This window comes from Acipenser ruthenus, unplaced genomic scaffold, assembly GCF_902713425.1.
Source record: "Acipenser ruthenus unplaced genomic scaffold, fAciRut3.2 maternal haplotype, whole genome shotgun sequence".
Lineage (NCBI taxonomy): Eukaryota > Metazoa > Chordata > Actinopteri > Acipenseriformes > Acipenseridae > Acipenser > Acipenser ruthenus.
Genome location: NW_026708522.1, coordinates 1 through 14,974, shown reverse-complemented (window position 1 = coordinate 14,974; position 14,974 = coordinate 1). Strand labels below are relative to the sequence as shown.

General features: G+C 47.2%; 17 non-coding genes and 19 pseudogenes across 17 annotated transcripts; all 36 read left to right on the top strand.

Moving 5' to 3' along the window:
• The first annotated feature begins 5,802 nt into the window (after window positions 1–5,802).
• Window positions 5,803–5,921, top strand: LOC131733814 (5S ribosomal RNA). Its single transcript, XR_009326513.1, has one exon. It is a non-coding gene; the product is annotated as a 5S ribosomal RNA (ribosomal RNA).
• Window positions 5,922–6,021: 100 nt separating this feature from the next.
• LOC131733885 (5S ribosomal RNA) lies at window positions 6,022–6,139 on the top strand (annotated as a pseudogene).
• Window positions 6,140–6,253: 114 nt separating this feature from the next.
• On the top strand, window positions 6,254–6,372 carry LOC131733823 (5S ribosomal RNA). Its single transcript, XR_009326522.1, has one exon. It is a non-coding gene; the product is annotated as a 5S ribosomal RNA (ribosomal RNA).
• A 100-nt stretch (window positions 6,373–6,472) lies between these two features.
• LOC131733861 (5S ribosomal RNA) lies at window positions 6,473–6,591 on the top strand (annotated as a pseudogene).
• A 100-nt stretch (window positions 6,592–6,691) lies between these two features.
• LOC131733837 (5S ribosomal RNA) lies at window positions 6,692–6,810 on the top strand. The gene has a single exon (XR_009326536.1). It is a non-coding gene; the product is annotated as a 5S ribosomal RNA (ribosomal RNA).
• Window positions 6,811–6,910: 100 nt separating this feature from the next.
• LOC131733831 (5S ribosomal RNA) lies at window positions 6,911–7,029 on the top strand. Its single transcript, XR_009326530.1, has one exon. It is a non-coding gene; the product is annotated as a 5S ribosomal RNA (ribosomal RNA).
• A 100-nt stretch (window positions 7,030–7,129) lies between these two features.
• On the top strand, window positions 7,130–7,249 carry LOC131733825 (5S ribosomal RNA). The gene has a single exon (XR_009326524.1). It is a non-coding gene; the product is annotated as a 5S ribosomal RNA (ribosomal RNA).
• A 114-nt stretch (window positions 7,250–7,363) lies between these two features.
• LOC131733944 (5S ribosomal RNA) lies at window positions 7,364–7,482 on the top strand. The gene has a single exon (XR_009326589.1). It is a non-coding gene; the product is annotated as a 5S ribosomal RNA (ribosomal RNA).
• Window positions 7,483–7,582: 100 nt separating this feature from the next.
• Window positions 7,583–7,711, top strand: LOC131733882 (5S ribosomal RNA; annotated as a pseudogene).
• Window positions 7,712–7,825: 114 nt separating this feature from the next.
• LOC131733897 (5S ribosomal RNA) lies at window positions 7,826–7,934 on the top strand (annotated as a pseudogene).
• A 309-nt stretch (window positions 7,935–8,243) lies between these two features.
• On the top strand, window positions 8,244–8,352 carry LOC131733895 (5S ribosomal RNA; annotated as a pseudogene).
• Window positions 8,353–8,452: 100 nt separating this feature from the next.
• Window positions 8,453–8,571, top strand: LOC131733876 (5S ribosomal RNA; annotated as a pseudogene).
• Window positions 8,572–8,671: 100 nt separating this feature from the next.
• On the top strand, window positions 8,672–8,790 carry LOC131733935 (5S ribosomal RNA). Its single transcript, XR_009326580.1, has one exon. It is a non-coding gene; the product is annotated as a 5S ribosomal RNA (ribosomal RNA).
• Window positions 8,791–8,904: 114 nt separating this feature from the next.
• LOC131733938 (5S ribosomal RNA) lies at window positions 8,905–9,023 on the top strand. The gene has a single exon (XR_009326583.1). It is a non-coding gene; the product is annotated as a 5S ribosomal RNA (ribosomal RNA).
• Window positions 9,024–9,124: 101 nt separating this feature from the next.
• LOC131733905 (5S ribosomal RNA) lies at window positions 9,125–9,233 on the top strand (annotated as a pseudogene).
• A 102-nt stretch (window positions 9,234–9,335) lies between these two features.
• LOC131733850 (5S ribosomal RNA) lies at window positions 9,336–9,455 on the top strand (annotated as a pseudogene).
• A 109-nt stretch (window positions 9,456–9,564) lies between these two features.
• LOC131733888 (5S ribosomal RNA) lies at window positions 9,565–9,684 on the top strand (annotated as a pseudogene).
• A 115-nt stretch (window positions 9,685–9,799) lies between these two features.
• Window positions 9,800–9,917, top strand: LOC131733900 (5S ribosomal RNA; annotated as a pseudogene).
• A 100-nt stretch (window positions 9,918–10,017) lies between these two features.
• LOC131733854 (5S ribosomal RNA) lies at window positions 10,018–10,135 on the top strand (annotated as a pseudogene).
• A 114-nt stretch (window positions 10,136–10,249) lies between these two features.
• Window positions 10,250–10,358, top strand: LOC131733904 (5S ribosomal RNA; annotated as a pseudogene).
• Window positions 10,359–10,472: 114 nt separating this feature from the next.
• On the top strand, window positions 10,473–10,590 carry LOC131733884 (5S ribosomal RNA; annotated as a pseudogene).
• A 321-nt stretch (window positions 10,591–10,911) lies between these two features.
• On the top strand, window positions 10,912–11,030 carry LOC131733835 (5S ribosomal RNA). The gene has a single exon (XR_009326534.1). It is a non-coding gene; the product is annotated as a 5S ribosomal RNA (ribosomal RNA).
• Window positions 11,031–11,130: 100 nt separating this feature from the next.
• LOC131733936 (5S ribosomal RNA) lies at window positions 11,131–11,249 on the top strand. Its single transcript, XR_009326581.1, has one exon. It is a non-coding gene; the product is annotated as a 5S ribosomal RNA (ribosomal RNA).
• Window positions 11,250–11,572: 323 nt separating this feature from the next.
• LOC131733849 (5S ribosomal RNA) lies at window positions 11,573–11,690 on the top strand (annotated as a pseudogene).
• Window positions 11,691–11,804: 114 nt separating this feature from the next.
• Window positions 11,805–11,913, top strand: LOC131733902 (5S ribosomal RNA; annotated as a pseudogene).
• Window positions 11,914–12,027: 114 nt separating this feature from the next.
• Window positions 12,028–12,146, top strand: LOC131733826 (5S ribosomal RNA). Its single transcript, XR_009326525.1, has one exon. It is a non-coding gene; the product is annotated as a 5S ribosomal RNA (ribosomal RNA).
• Window positions 12,147–12,465: 319 nt separating this feature from the next.
• Window positions 12,466–12,583, top strand: LOC131733845 (5S ribosomal RNA). Its single transcript, XR_009326544.1, has one exon. It is a non-coding gene; the product is annotated as a 5S ribosomal RNA (ribosomal RNA).
• Window positions 12,584–12,683: 100 nt separating this feature from the next.
• On the top strand, window positions 12,684–12,801 carry LOC131733864 (5S ribosomal RNA; annotated as a pseudogene).
• A 114-nt stretch (window positions 12,802–12,915) lies between these two features.
• LOC131733817 (5S ribosomal RNA) lies at window positions 12,916–13,034 on the top strand. Its single transcript, XR_009326516.1, has one exon. It is a non-coding gene; the product is annotated as a 5S ribosomal RNA (ribosomal RNA).
• A 114-nt stretch (window positions 13,035–13,148) lies between these two features.
• Window positions 13,149–13,267, top strand: LOC131733815 (5S ribosomal RNA). The gene has a single exon (XR_009326514.1). It is a non-coding gene; the product is annotated as a 5S ribosomal RNA (ribosomal RNA).
• A 100-nt stretch (window positions 13,268–13,367) lies between these two features.
• LOC131733899 (5S ribosomal RNA) lies at window positions 13,368–13,476 on the top strand (annotated as a pseudogene).
• Window positions 13,477–13,590: 114 nt separating this feature from the next.
• LOC131733941 (5S ribosomal RNA) lies at window positions 13,591–13,709 on the top strand. The gene has a single exon (XR_009326586.1). It is a non-coding gene; the product is annotated as a 5S ribosomal RNA (ribosomal RNA).
• Window positions 13,710–13,807: 98 nt separating this feature from the next.
• On the top strand, window positions 13,808–13,926 carry LOC131733930 (5S ribosomal RNA). The gene has a single exon (XR_009326575.1). It is a non-coding gene; the product is annotated as a 5S ribosomal RNA (ribosomal RNA).
• Window positions 13,927–14,026: 100 nt separating this feature from the next.
• LOC131733886 (5S ribosomal RNA) lies at window positions 14,027–14,157 on the top strand (annotated as a pseudogene).
• Window positions 14,158–14,257: 100 nt separating this feature from the next.
• Window positions 14,258–14,378, top strand: LOC131733877 (5S ribosomal RNA; annotated as a pseudogene).
• Window positions 14,379–14,715: 337 nt separating this feature from the next.
• Window positions 14,716–14,834, top strand: LOC131733943 (5S ribosomal RNA). The gene has a single exon (XR_009326588.1). It is a non-coding gene; the product is annotated as a 5S ribosomal RNA (ribosomal RNA).
• Window positions 14,835–14,974: the final 140 nt, after the last annotated feature.

Below are 14,974 nucleotides of genomic sequence, written 5' to 3'. Positions count from 1 at the left end.
TACATAGTGACCAAGGATGAGAGTTTGAATCCCATACTATACGTGAACTGTGTGCACTTGCTGGAATACGGAAAGTAAGAACCACACCATACCATCCGAGAGGGAATCCTGTAGAGCGTTTTAATAGGACGCTTCTGAGTATGCTAGGGACTTTGAAGGAAAAAGAGAAAGCACACTGGCATGATTTTGCGAAACCATTAGTCCATGCCTATAACTGCACGAGGAATGAGGTGACTGGATTCTCGCCATATGAACTGATTTTCGGAAGACAGCCCAGGTTGCCCATTGACATCGCGTTTGGCCTACAGCCAAGAGGAGTGGAACTCAAGTCACACTCGCAGTATGTTAAAAATCTGAGATCATATTTGGAAGAAAGCTACCACATTGCCACAGAGAATGCTTTGAAATCAGCCAAAACGAACAAGAAAAGATTTGATAAACTAGTCCGAGAGTCTACTTTGCAAGTAGGAGATAGGATCCTGGTCCGTAATGTCAGTTTACGTGGAAAACAAAAGATTGCAGACAGATGGGGAGCTGACATCCATGTTGTTGTAAAACAAATGGGTGAATTACCGGTGTATGTGGTTCGACCAGAGAATAAAGACGGGCCTCTCCGAACTCTTCACAGAGATCTTCTGCTACCCTGTGGGTTTTTGCCTGCACTAGAAGAGAAAGAAACCACCTCTGGGAAGACACCGGTTAGACGACCAAGGACGCGGCAGAATCCTTTCCAGGATGGAGAAAATGAGCCGCTACATGTGGAATCTGAGGATGAAGATGAATACCCATTGTATTTGCACAAAAATCCCTCAATGAGAGATACAAGAATCATTCAAGTTCATGATTTCTATGACCCAGATAGACCTACAGCTGTACCGATCTCTAGAGAAGAACAAGCGCATGCTGCGGACTCGGATGACCCGTTGCCCTGTACAGGTTCAAGTTTAAACACGTATGCTGAAAGCTTTCATCCAAATGCTGCTGAAGAGAGAGAAGACATTGGAGACTTACCTGAAGTGAACCCAACTTCTGCTGAAGAGAGAGAAGATGACACTGGAAACTTGCCTGATATGAATCCAACTAATGATGAGGAGCAAGAAGTTACAGGAAACTAACTGGAAGGCTTAACTGATGTGAATCCAAGTGATGATGATAAAAGAGAAGAGTTTAATGGAACAAGAAACATAGCCATAGAAATTGAGACAAAGAATACAGAAGAGAATAATCCACCTTGCTGGGACGTTAATGACACTTCTGTACGTCGATCCATGAGGTCGCACAGAGTGCCAGATCGCCTTTGAGTACCAAGAACTAGGGAATCCCCTTTCCTCAGTCATACAGTGTTTATTTCATGGATTGAGCACAGATATTATAAACTCATTAAATGGGTCCGAACATCCTACACTTATAAAGAATCTGATTCCTGATGCCTACCAGGTTGTTTAGGTAATTGCCATGTGAAAATGGGACTCACATATATTCAAGAGGGGAGGATGTAACCCTGTTACAATTCTTATGTACAGAAGGCAATGGGATTAGGAAATGAGTGTTAACAGGAAGTCCCGCCTTGATTGACGGTAGACACCCTGAGAAGGAGATGAGAGCGTCCATTTTGTAAAAGTCGCATGGGGAACTCGAGATTCTTGATTGCTGGACCAACTAAAGTTTATCTCACTCTAAAAATCTTTTGAAGAAGTCTTTAGACCAGAGACCGATGACGATTTTCTTTTAAAGAGAAAAAAAACCCTGTTGAATTCTCCTGCAAAGGAGTGCCGAGCCTAACTTATTGAAGATACACTGAAGATTTCTACCCTGGAATTTATTTATTTTTTTTCCCTTTTTCTGGAATTTCTTTTGGATTTCAAAGGACTGTTTTCATTCTTCTCGAAGTTCTACAGAGTGGTAGGAATATCGACTCACACTACATACACACCAACAAGGACATTGGTTTTAATTAGAACTTCTTATTTCAAACTAACTGTATTATTTTAGACAAGAGGTACTGAATTTATGTTTATATGTGTGACAGGATTGACCAAGGTTTGAGACTCAGAGACAGTTTGAAGTTCAAAAATAAAGTTTTTAATAAACACAAATACAAAATAAACCAGCACAAGGGCCAAACAAAAAGGTTTTAAACATAAAATACAAACACAAAACAAAAACTTACAAAATAAAGTTTCCAGGCTGGGCGTTGCCTTCACTGGAACAGAAAAACAGGAACTCTCCTTACAACTCTCCCTCCTCCTAGCCAGGGCCTCTTCCCTGGCTTTTATCCCCTGTGGCTGGAGCTCAATTATTCAATAATTGCTGATTAGTCAATTAGGGCTCCAGCCACATTCTCACATGTTTTTCTGGCAGGGAGGAATTTTAACCCCCTCCCTGCCAGTCCCAACCATGATCATAAAGACGGGGCAGTCCCCCGTCACATATCCCCCCCCTTGTGCCAAGCACAACATGGCCTAAATGGCCACCTCCCCCCTCAGTCTCAGTCCCGGAAGAGGGGGAAGCACAGTATCCATGGGGGTGGCCATGGTGGGACGTCCGGCACCACCCAATTCTTCGTGGCCAGCAGCTCCCTCTTCTGGGGCTCCGGCCACACACCATCTTGCCGCGAAAGTGCAGCTGGGGGAGCAGGTCTCCTGACCTCCCTCCCCCTCTTCATGGTCAGCAACTCCCCTCCGTGGGGCTCCGGCCATAGTGTAGCGACCCCAGGCGAAACAGGATCCCTGGCAACCCCAGGCGACGGCAGCAGCAGCGGACCCTCGGGAGGCGACGGCAGCAGCAGCGGACCCTCGGGAGGCGACGGCAGCAGCAGCGGACCCTCGGGAGGCGATGGCAGCAGCAGCGGACCCTCGGGAGGCGGAGACGGGAACGGCGGCCCGGCTCCCTCTGGTGGCGGAGGCGGGAACGGCGGCCCGGCTCCCTCTGCTGGCGGAGACGGGAACGGCGGCCCGGCTCCCTCTGCTGGCGGAGACGGGAACGGCTGCCCGGCTCCCTCTGCTGGCGGAGACGGGAACGGCGGCCCGGCTCCCTCTGCTGGCGGAGACGGGAACGGCGGCCCGGCTCCCTCTGCTGGCGGAGACGGGAACGGCAACTCGTCTCCCTCTGCTGGCGGAGGCGGGAACGGCGGCTCGTCTCCCTCTGCTGGCGGAGGCGGGAACGGCAACTCGTCTCCCTCTGCTGGCGGAGGCGGGAACGGCAGCTCGTCTCCCTCTGCTGGCGGAGGCGGGAACAGCCTGTATTCTTCCCCTACAGGTCCATTCAGCCCTAGGCCTGTGGGCTTCCCCTTCTCGGGTCGTGGACGCACCGACTCCTCCCGCTCGGGCCGTGGACGCACCGACTCCTCCCTCTCGGGCCGTGGACGCACCGACTCCTCCCTCTCGGGCCGTGGACGCACCGACTCCTCCCGCTCAGGCTCCTCCCCCTCGGGCTGTGGACGTTCGGGCTCCTCCCTCTCGGGCTGTGGACGTTCGGGCTCCTCCCTCTCGGGCTGTGGACGTTCGGGCTCCTCCCTCTCGGGCTGTGGACGTTCGGGCTCCTCCCTCTCGGGCTGTGGACGTTCGGGCTCCCCCTCTCTGGGCGACGGCAGCGGCTCCCCCTCTCTGGGCGACGGCAGCGGCCCCCATTCTGGCTCTCAGGACGGCAGCTCCTCCCCTTCTAGCTCTCAGGACGGCGGCTCCTCCCCTTCTGGCTCTCGGGACGGCGGCTCCTCCCCTTCTGGCTCTCGGGACGGCGGCTCCTCCCCTTCTGGCTCTCGGGACGGCGGCTCCTCCCCTTCTGGCTCTCGGGACGGCAGCTCCTCCACTTCTGGCTCTCGGGACGGCAGCTCCTCCCCTTCTGGCTCTCGGGACGGCGGCTCCTCCCCTTCTGGCTCTCGGGACGACGGCTCCATCCCTTCTGGCTCTCGGGACAGCGGCTCCTCCCCTTCTGGCTCTCGGGACAGCGGCTCCTCCCCTTCTGGCTCTCGGGACAGCGGCTCCTCCCCTTCTGGCTCTCGGGACAACGGCTCCTCCCCTTCTGGCTCTCGGGACAGCGGCTCACCCCTCTCTGGCTCTCGGGACAGCGGCTCACCCCTCTCTGGCTCTCGGGACAACAACTCACCCCTCTCTGGCTCTCGGGACGACAGCTCCACCTTCTTTATTGGAATGACTGGGGCAACTCCCATATCTACCGCCAGGTAATTAACGACCATCAAGGCCAGCTCTGCGAAGGACGCCGGGTGATGCTGTTCCTCCCACTTTTCCCACCTCCCCCCATCTCGACGCCACAGCGTGTTGATAACTATGGGGAGGTCGTGGAAGATGTCCGCCTCAGGGTGCATCAACCAGTCCCATATTTCCTGGGATGGTGGTAAAGGCGGTGATGTAGGAAGTGGTGGGGTGGCTGCCGAGGACAGGGTTTGCAGCTGCTCCTGGTCCCGATTGTGGGGGCATCCTGCCCAGTTGTGGCCATCCACCTCACAGTACCCACACCAGTCAGCTGGTAGCCCATCTGGACAGGACCTCCACCGATGATCCTCCTTCCCGCACCAGGAACACCACGGGAAGAGCCTCGCTGGGTCCTCCAGCTGGGGTGGCTGTTGTTGCAGCAGCCTACATTTCTTCGGCTGCTGCATCTCCTGCCTTTGCCGCTGTCTGCTCTTCTTCCCCATTTAAATTAAGGTTTCCAAAGAAAATAACTCCCAAAATTCAAGAAAAAAAAAAAATACTGCTCTGAGCCTCCAGGTGGCGCTATCCCGTTTCTGACACCAACTGTGACAGGATTGACCGAGGTTTGAGACTCAGAGACAGTTTGAAGTTCAAAAATAAAGTTTTTAATAAACACAAATACAAAATAAACCAGCACAAGGGCCAAACAAAAAGGTTTTAAACATAAAATACAAACACAAAACAAAAACTTACAAAATAAAGTTTCCAGGCTGGGCGTTGCCTTCACTGGAACAGAAAAACAGCACATACAAACACACTCTTGCTTCTAGAACTCTCCTTACAACTCTCCCTCCTCCTAGCCAGGGCCTCTCCCCTGGCTTTTATCCCCTGTGGCTGGAGCCCAATTATTCAATAATTGCTGATTAGTCAATTAGGGCTCCAGCCACATTCTCACATGTTTTTCTGGCAGGGAGGAATTTTAACCCCCTCCCTGCCAGTCCCAACCATGATCATAAAGACGGGGCAGTCCCCCGTCACATATCCCCCCCCTTGTGCCAAGCACAACATGGCCTAAATGGCCACCTCCCCCCTCAGTCTCAGTCCCGGAAGAGGGGGAAGCACAGTATCCATGGGGGTGGCCATGGTGGGACGTCCGGCACCACCCAATTCTTCGTGGCCAGCAGCTCCCTCTTCCGGGGCTCCGGCCACACACCATCTTGCCGCGAAAGTGCAGCTGGGGGAGCAGGTCTCCTGACCTCCCTCCCCCTCTTCATGGTCAGCAACTCCCCTCCGTGGGGCTCCGGCCATAGTGTAGCGACCCCAGGCGAAACAGGATCCCTGGCAGTCCCCCGTCACAATATGGTACACCTTTCTGTCTTAATAAATGTATGCTAGCTGTTAAAAAAACACACTGAACATTCTTTTGTTAATTTCTCGTTATACTAACCGTTCATACGAATCTAGAATTATAAGTAGCCAAAGGTGGGTTACATAAGCAATGTTGGGCTTGCTTAGTACTTGGATGGTAGACCACCTGGGAATATCAGGTGCTGCAGGCATTACATTTTACAATTGAAATGTGTGGAGGACAAAAGGAAATTTCAGAGGAATCACCACCCGGTTCACCGAACATTAAAGCAAAACTGCAATTGCCTGCGGCCACACCACCTTGAATAAGCCTGATCTCGTCTGATCTCAGAAGCTAAGCAATGTTGGGCTTGGTTAGTACTTGGATGGGAGACTACCTGGGAACATCAAGTGCTGCAGGCATTACATTTTACAATTGAAATGTGTGGAGGACAAAAGGAAATTTTGGAGGAATCACCCCCAGCTCACTAAACATAAAAGTCATGAAAGCAGAAATGCAATCGCCTGCGCCACACCACCTTGAATAAGCCTGATCTCGTCTGATCTCAGAAGCTAAGCAATGTTGGGCTTGGTTAGTACTTGGATGGGAGCCCACCTGGGAATATCAAGTGCTCCAGGCATTACATTTTTGTAATTACATTTTACAATTGAAATGTGTGGAGGACAAAAGGAAATTTTGGAGGAATCACCCCCAGCTCACTAAACATAAAAGTCATGAAAGCAGAAATGCAATCGCCTGCGGCCACACCACCTTGAATAAGCCTGATCTCGTCTGATCTCAGAAGCTAAGCAATGTTGGGCTTGGTTAGTACTTGGATGGGAGACCACCTGGGTATATCAAGTGCTGCAGGCATTACATTTTACAATTGAAATGTGTGGAGGACAAAAGGAAATTTTGGAGGAATCACCCCCAGCTCACTAAACATAAAAGTCACGAAAGCAGAAATGCAATCGCCTGCGGCCACACCACCTTGAATAAGCCTGATGTCGTCTGATCTCAGAAGCTAAGCAATGTTGGGCTTGGTTAGTACTTGGATTGGAGACCACCTGGGAATATCAAGTGCTGCAGGCATTACATTTTACAATTGAAATGTGTGGAGGACAAAAGGAAATTTTGGAGGAATCACCCCCAGCTCACTAAACATAAAAGTCATGAAAGCAGAAACGCAATCGCCTGCGGCCACACCACCTTGAATAAGCCTGATCTCGTCTGATCTCAGAAGCTAAGCAATGTTGGGCTTGGTTAGTACTTGGATGGGAGACCACCTGGGAATATCAAGTGCTGCAGGCATTACATTTTACAATTGAAATGTGTGGAGGACAAAAGGAAATTTTGGAGGAATCACCCCCAGCTCACTAAACATAAAAGTCATGAAAGAAGAAATGCCATCGCCTGCGGCCACACCACCTTGAATAAGCTTGATCTCGTCTGATCTCAGAAGCTAAGCAATGTTGGGCTTGGTTAGTACTTGGATGGGAGATCACCTGGGAATATCAAGTGCTGCAGGCATTACATTTTACAATTGAAATGTGTGGAGGACAAAAGGAAATTTTGGAGGAATCACCCCCAGCTCACTAAACATAAAAGTCATGAAAGAAGAAATGCAATCGCCTGCGGCCACACCACCTTGAATAAGCCTGATCTCGTCTGATCTCAGAAGCTAAGCAATGTTGGGGCTTGGTTAGTACTTGGATGGGAGACCACCTGGGAATATCAAGTGCTGCAGGCATTACATTTTTGTAATTACATTTTACAATTGAAATGTGTGGAGGACAAAAGGAAATTTTGGAGGAATCACCCCCAGCTCACTAAACTTAAAAGTCATGAAAGCAGAAATGCAATCGCCTGCGGCCACACCACCTTGAATAAGCCTGATCTCTTCTGATCTCAGAAGCTAAGCAATGTTGGGCTTGGTTAGTACTTGGATGGGAGACCACCTGGGAATATCGAGTGCTGCAGGCATTACATTTTACAATTGAAATGTGTGGAGGACAAAAGGAAATTTTGGAGGAATCACCCCCAGCTCACTAAACATAAAAGTCATGAAAGCAGAAATGCAACCGCCTGCGGCCGCACCACCTTGAATAAGCCTGATCTCGTCTGATCTCGTCTGATCTCAGAAGCTAAGCAATGTTTGGCTTGGTTAGTACTTGGATGGGAGACCACCTGGGAATATCAAGTGCTGCAGGCATTACATTTTTGTAATTACATTTTACAATTGAAATGTGTGGAGGACAAAAGGAAATTTTGGAGGAATCACCCCCAGCTCACTAAACATAAAAGTCATGAAAGCAGAAATGCAATCGCCTGCGGCCACACCACCTTGAATAAGCCTGATCTCAGAAGCTAAGCAATGTTGGGCTTGGTTAGTACTTGGATGGGAGACAACCTGGGAATATCAAGTGCTGCAGGCATTACAGTTTACAATTGAAATGTGTGGAGGACAAAAGGAAATTTAGGAGGAATCACCCCCAGCTCACTAAACATAAAAGTCATGAAAGCAGAAATGCAATCGCCTGCTGCCACACCACCTTGAATAAGTCTGATCGCAGAAGCTAAACAATGTTGGGCTTGGTTAGTACTTGCATGGGAGACCACCTGGGAATATCAAGTGCTGCAGGCATTACATTTTACAATTGAAATGTGTGGAGGACAAAAGGAAATTTTGGAGGAATCACCCCCAGCTCACTAAACATAAAAGTCATGAAAGCAGAAATGCAATCGCCTGCGGCCACACCAACTTGAATAAGCCTGATCTCAGAAGCTAAGCAATGTTGGGCTTGGTTAGTACTTGGATGGGAGACCACCTGGGAATATCAAGTGCTGCAGGCATTACAGTTTACAATTGAAATGTGTGGAGGACAAAAGGAAATTTTGGAGGAATCACCCCCAGCTCACTAAACATAAAAGTCATGAAAGCAGAAATGCAATCCCCAGCGGCCACACCACCTTGAATAGTCCTGATCTCGTCTGATCTCAGAAGCTAAGCAATGTTGTGCTTGGTTAGTACTTGGATGGGAGACCACCTGGGAATATCAAGTGCGGCAGGCTTTTCATTTTACAATTGAAATGTGTGGAGGACAAAAGGAAATTTTGGAGGAATCACCCCCAGCTCACTAAACATAAAAGTCATGAAAGCAGAAATGCAATCGCCTGCGGCCACACCACCTTGAATAAGCCTGATCTCGTCTGATCTCAGAAGCTAAGCAATGTTGGGCTTGGTTAGTACTTGGATGGGAGACCACCTGGGAATATCAAGTGCTGCAGGCGTTACATTTTTGTAATTACATTTTACAATTGAAATGTGTGGAGGACAAAAGGAAATTTTGGAGGAATCACCCCCAGCTCACTAAACATAAAAGTCATGAAAGCAGAAATGCAACCGCCTGTGGCCACACCACCTTGAATAAGCCTGATCTCGTCTGATCTCAGAAGCTAAGCAATGTTGGGCTTGGTTAGTACTTGGATGGGAGACCACCTGGGAATATCAAGTGCTGCAGGCATTACATTTTACAATTGAAATGTGTGGAGGGACAAAAGGAAATTATGGAGGAATCGCCCCAGCTCACTAAACATAAAAGTCATGAAAGCAGAAATGCAAACAACCTGCAGCCACACCACCTTGAATAAGTCTGATCTCAGAAGCTAAGCAATGTTGGGCTTGGTTAGTACTTGGATGGGAGACCACCAGGGAATATCAAGTGCTGCAGGCATTACAGTTTACAATTGACATGTTGTGGAGGACAAAAGGAAGTTTTGGAGGAATCACCCCCAGCTCCACTAAATATAAAAGTCATGAAAGCAGAAATGCAACCGCCTGCAGCCACACCACCTTGAATAAGCCTGATCTCGTCTGATCTCAGAAGCTAAGCAATGTTGGGCTTGGTTAGTACTTGGATGGAGAGACCACCTGGGAATATCAAGTGCTGCAGGCATTACATTTTTGTAATTACATTTTACAATGAAATGTGAGGACAAAAGGAAATTTTGGAGGAATCCACCCCAGCTCACTAAACATAAAGTCATGAAAGCAGAAATGCAATCGCCTGCGGCCACACCACCTTGAATAAGCCTGATCTCGTCTGATCTCAGAAGCTAAGCAATGTTGGGCTTGGTTAGTACTTGGATGGGAGAAACACCTGGGAATATCAAGTGCTGCAGCATTACATTTTTTGTAATTACATTTTACAATTGAAATGTGTGGAGGACAAAAGGAAATTTTGGAGGAATCACCCCCCAGCTCACTAAACATAAAAGTCATGAAAGCAGAAAGGCAATCGCCTGCGGCCACATCACCTTGAATAAGCCTGATCTCGTCTGATCTCAGAAGCTAAGCAATGTTGGCTTGGTTAGTACTTGGAATGGGAGACCACTGGGAATATCAAGTGCTGCAGGCATTACATTTTACAATTGAAATGTGTGGAGGACAAAAGGAAATTTTGGAGGAATCACCCCCAGCTCACTAAACATAAAAGTCATGAAAGCAGAAATGCAATCGCCTGCGGCCACACCACCTTGAATAAGCCTGATCTCGTCTGATCTCAGAAGCTAAGCAATGTTGGGCTTGGTTAGTACTTGGATGGGAGACACCTGGGAATATCAAGTGCTGCAGGCATTACATTTTTGTAATTACATTTTACAATTGAAATGTCTGGAGGACAAAAGGAAATTTTGGAGGAATCACCCCCAGCTCACTAAACATAAAAGTCATGAATGCAGAAATGCAATCGCCTGCGGCCACACCACATTGAATAAGTCTGATCTCAGAAGCTAAGTAATGTTTGGCTTGGTTAGTACTTGGATGGGAGACCACCTGGGAATATCAAGTGCTGCAGGCATTTACAGTTTTGTAATTACATTTTACAATTGAAATGTGTGGAGGACAAAAGGAAATTTTGAGGAATCACCCCCAGCTCACTAAACATAAAAGTCATGAAAGCAGAATGCAACCCGCCTGCAGCCACACCACCTTGAATAAGCCTGATCTCGTCTGATCTCAGAAGCTAAGCAATGTTGGGCTTGGTTAGTACTTGGATGGGAGACCACCTGGAATATCAAGTGCTGCCAGGCATTACATTTCACAATTGAAATGTGTGGAGGACAAAAGGAAATTTTGGAGGAATCACCCCCAGCTCACTAAACATAAAAGTCATGAAAGCAGAAATGCAATCGCCTGTGGCCACACCACCTTGAATAAGTCTGATCTAAGAAGCTAAGCAATGTTTGGCTTGGTTAGTACTTGGATGGGAGACCACCTGGGAATATCAAGTGCTGCAGGCATTACATTTTTGTAATTACATTTTACAATTGAAATGTGTGGACAAAAGGAAATTTTGGAGGAATCACCCCCAGCTCACTAAACATAAAAGTCATGAAAGCAGAAATGTAGTCGCCTGCGGCCACACCACCTTGAATAAGCCTGCTCTCGTCTGATCTCAGAAGCTAAGCAATGTTGGGCTTGGTTAGTACTTGGATGGGAGACCACCTGGGAATATCAAGTGCTGCAGGCATTACATTTTACAATTGAAATGTGTGGAGGACAAAAGGAAATTTTGGAGGAATCACCCCCATCTCACTAAACATAAAAGTCATGAAAGCAGAAATGCAATCGCCTGCGGCCACACCACCTTGAATAAGCCTGATCTCGTCTGACCTCAGAAGCTAAGCAATGTTGGGCTTGGTTAGTACTTGGATGGGAGACCACCTGGGAATATCAAGTGCTGCAGGCATTACATTTTTGTAATTACATTTTACAATTGAAATGTCTGGAGGACAAAAGGAAATTTTGGAGGAATCACCCCCAGCTCACTAAACATAAAAGTCATGAATGCAGAAATGCAATCGCCTGCGGCCACACCACATTGAATAAGTCTGATCTCAGAAGCTAAGTAATGTTTGGCTTGGTTAGTACTTGGATGGGAGACCACCTGGGAATATCAAGTGCTGCAGCATTACATTTTACAATTGAAATGTGTGGAGGACAAAAGGAAATTTTGGAGGAATCACCCCCAGCTCACTAAACATAAAAGTCATGAAAGCAGAAATGCAATTCGCCTGCGGCCACACCACTTGAATAAGCCTGATCTCGTCTGATCTCAGAAGCTAAGTAATGTTGGGCTTGGTTAGTACTTGGATGGGAGACCACCTGGGAATATCAAGTGCTGCAGGCATTACATTTTTGTAATTACATTTTACAATTGAAATGTCTGGAGGACAAAAGGAAATTTTGGAGGAATCACCCCCAGCTCACTAAACATAAAAGTCATGAATGCAGAAATGCAATCGCCTGCGGCCACACCACATTGAATAAGTCTGATCTCAGAAGCTAAGTAATGTTTGGCTTGGTTAGTACTTGGATGGGAGACCACCTGGGAATATCAAGTGCTGCAGGCATTACAGTTTTGTAATTACATTTTACAATTGAAATGTGTGGAGGACAAAAGGAAATTTTGGAGGAATCACCCCCAGCTCACTAAACATAAAAGTCATGAAAGCAGACATGCAATCGCCTGCGGCCACACCACCTTGAATAAGCCTGATCTCGTCTGATCTCAGAAGCTAAGCAATGTTGGGCTTGGTTAGTACTTGGATGGGAGACCACCTGGGAATATCAAGTGCTGCAGGCATTACATTTCACAATTGAAATGTGTGAGGACAAAAGGAAATTTTGGAGGAATCACCCCCAGCTCACTAAACATTAAAGTCATGAAAGCAGAAATGCAATCGCCTGTGGCCACACCACCTTGAATAAGTCTGATCTAAGAAGCTAAGCAATGTTTGGCTTGGTTAGTACTTGGATGGGAGACCACCTGGGAATATCAAGTGCTGCAGGCATTACATTTTTGTAATTACATTTTACAATTGAAATGTGTGGACAAAAGGAAATTTTGGAGGAATCACCCCCAGCTCACTAAACATAAAAGTCATGAAAGCAGAAATGTAGTCGCCTGCGGCCACACCACCTTGAATAAGCTGATCTCGTCTGATCTCAGAAGCTAAGCAATGTTGGGCTTGGTTAGTACTTGGATGGGAGACCACCTGGGAATATCAAGTGCTGCAGGCATTACATTTTACAATTGAAATGTGTGGAGGACAAAAGGAAATTTTGGAGGAATCACCCCCAGCTCACTAAACATAAAAGTCATGAAAGCAGAAATGCAATCGCCTGCGGCCACACCACCTTGAATAAGCTGATCTCGTCTGACCTCAGAAGCTAAGCAATGTTGGGCTTGGTTAGTACTTGGATGGGAGACCACCTGGGAATATCAACTGCTGCAGGCATTACATTGTTGTAATTACATTTTACAATTGAAATGTGTGGAGGACAAAAGGAAATTTTGGAGGAATCACCCCCAGCACACTAAACATAAAAGTCATGAAATCAGAAATGCAATCGCCTGCGGCCACACCACCTTGAATAAGCCTGATCTCGTCTGATCTCAGAAGCTAAGCAATGTTGGGCTTGGTTAGTACGTGGATGGGAGACCACCTGGGAATATCAAGTGCTGCAGGCATTACATTTTTGCAATTACATTTTACAATTGAAATGTGTGGAGGGCAAAAGGAAATTTTCGAGGAATCACCCCCAGCTCACTAAACATAAAAGTCATGAAAGCAGAAATGCAATCGCCTGCGGCCACACCACCTTGAATAAGCCTGATCTCGTCTGATCTCAGAAGCTAAGCAATGTTGGGCTTGGTTAGTACTTGGATGGGAGACCACCTGGGAATATCAAGTGCTGCAGGCATTACATTTTACAATTGAAATGTGTGGAGGACAAAAGGAAATTTTGGAGGAATCACCCCCAGCTCACTAAACATAAAAGTCATGAAAGCAGAAATGCAATCGCCTGCGGCCACACCTCCTTGAATAAGTCTGATCTCAGAAGCTAAGCAATGTTGGGCTTGGTTAGTACTTGGATGGGAGACCACCTCGGAATATCAAGTGCTGCAGGCATTACATTTTTGTAATTACATTTTACAATTGAAATGTGTGGAGGACAAAAGGAAATTTCGGAGGAATCACCCCCCGCTCACTAAACATAAAAGTCATGAAAGCAGAACTGCCGTCGCCTGCGGCCACACCACCTTGAATAAGCCTGATCTCGTCTGATCTCAGAAGCTAAGCAATGTTGGGCTTGGTTAGTACTTGGATGGGAGACCACCTGGGAATATCAAGTGCTGCAGGCATTACATTTTAATTGAAATGTTTGGAGGACAAAAGGAAATTTTGGAGGAATCACCCCCAGCTCACTAAACATAAAAGTCATGAAAGCAGAAATGCAATCGCCTGCGGCCACACCACCTTGAATAAGCCTGATCTCGTCTGATCTCAGAAGCTAAGCAATGTTGGGCTTGGTTAGTACTTGGATGGGAGACCACCTGGGAATATCAAGTGCTGCAGGCATTACATTTTACAATTGAAATGTGTGGAGGACAAAAGGAAATTTTGGAGGAATCACCCCCAGCTCACTAAACATAAAAGTCATGAAAGCAGAAATGCAATCGCCTGCGGCCACCACCACCTCTGAATACGCATGATCTCGCCTGATCTCGTCTGATCTCAGAAGCTAAGCAATGTTGGGCTTGGTTAGTACTTGGATGGGAGACCACCTGGGAATATCAAGTGCTGCAGGCATTACATTTTACAATTGAAATGTGTGGAGGACAAAAGGAAATTTTGGAGGAATCACCCCCAGCTCACTAAACATAAAAGTCATGAAAGCAGAAATGCAATCGCCTGCGGCCCAACACCACCTTGAATAAGCCTGATCTCTTCTGATCTCAGAAGCTAAGCAAAGTTGGGCTTGGTTAGTACTTGGATGGGAGACCACCTGGGAATATCAAGTAATGCAGGCATTACATTTTTGTAATTACATTTTACAATTGAAATGTGTGGAGGACAAAAGGAAATTTTGGAGGAATCACCCCCAGCTCACTAAACATAAAAGTCATGAAAGCAGAAATGCAATCGCCTGCGGCCACACCACCTTGAATAAGTCTGATCTCAGAAGCTAAGCAATGTTGGGCTTGGTTAGCACTTGGATGGGAGAGCACCTGGGAATATCAAGTGCTGCAGGCATTACATTTTTGTAATTACATTTTACAATTGAAATGTGTGGAGGACAAAAGGAAATTTTGGAGGAATCACCCCCAGCTCACTAAACATAAAAGTCATGAAAGCAGAAATGCAATCGCCTGCAGCCACACCACCTTGAATAAGCCTGATCTCGTCTGATCTCAGCAGCTAAGCAATGTTGGGCTTGGTTAGTACTTGGATGGGAGACCACCTGGGAATATCAAGTGCTGCAGGCATTACATTTTACTATTGAAATGTGTGGAGGACAAAAGGAAATTTTGGAGGAATCACCCCCAGCTCACTAAACATAAAAGTCATGAAAGCAGAACTGCAATCGCCTGCGGCCACACCACCTTGAATAAGCCTGATCTCGTCT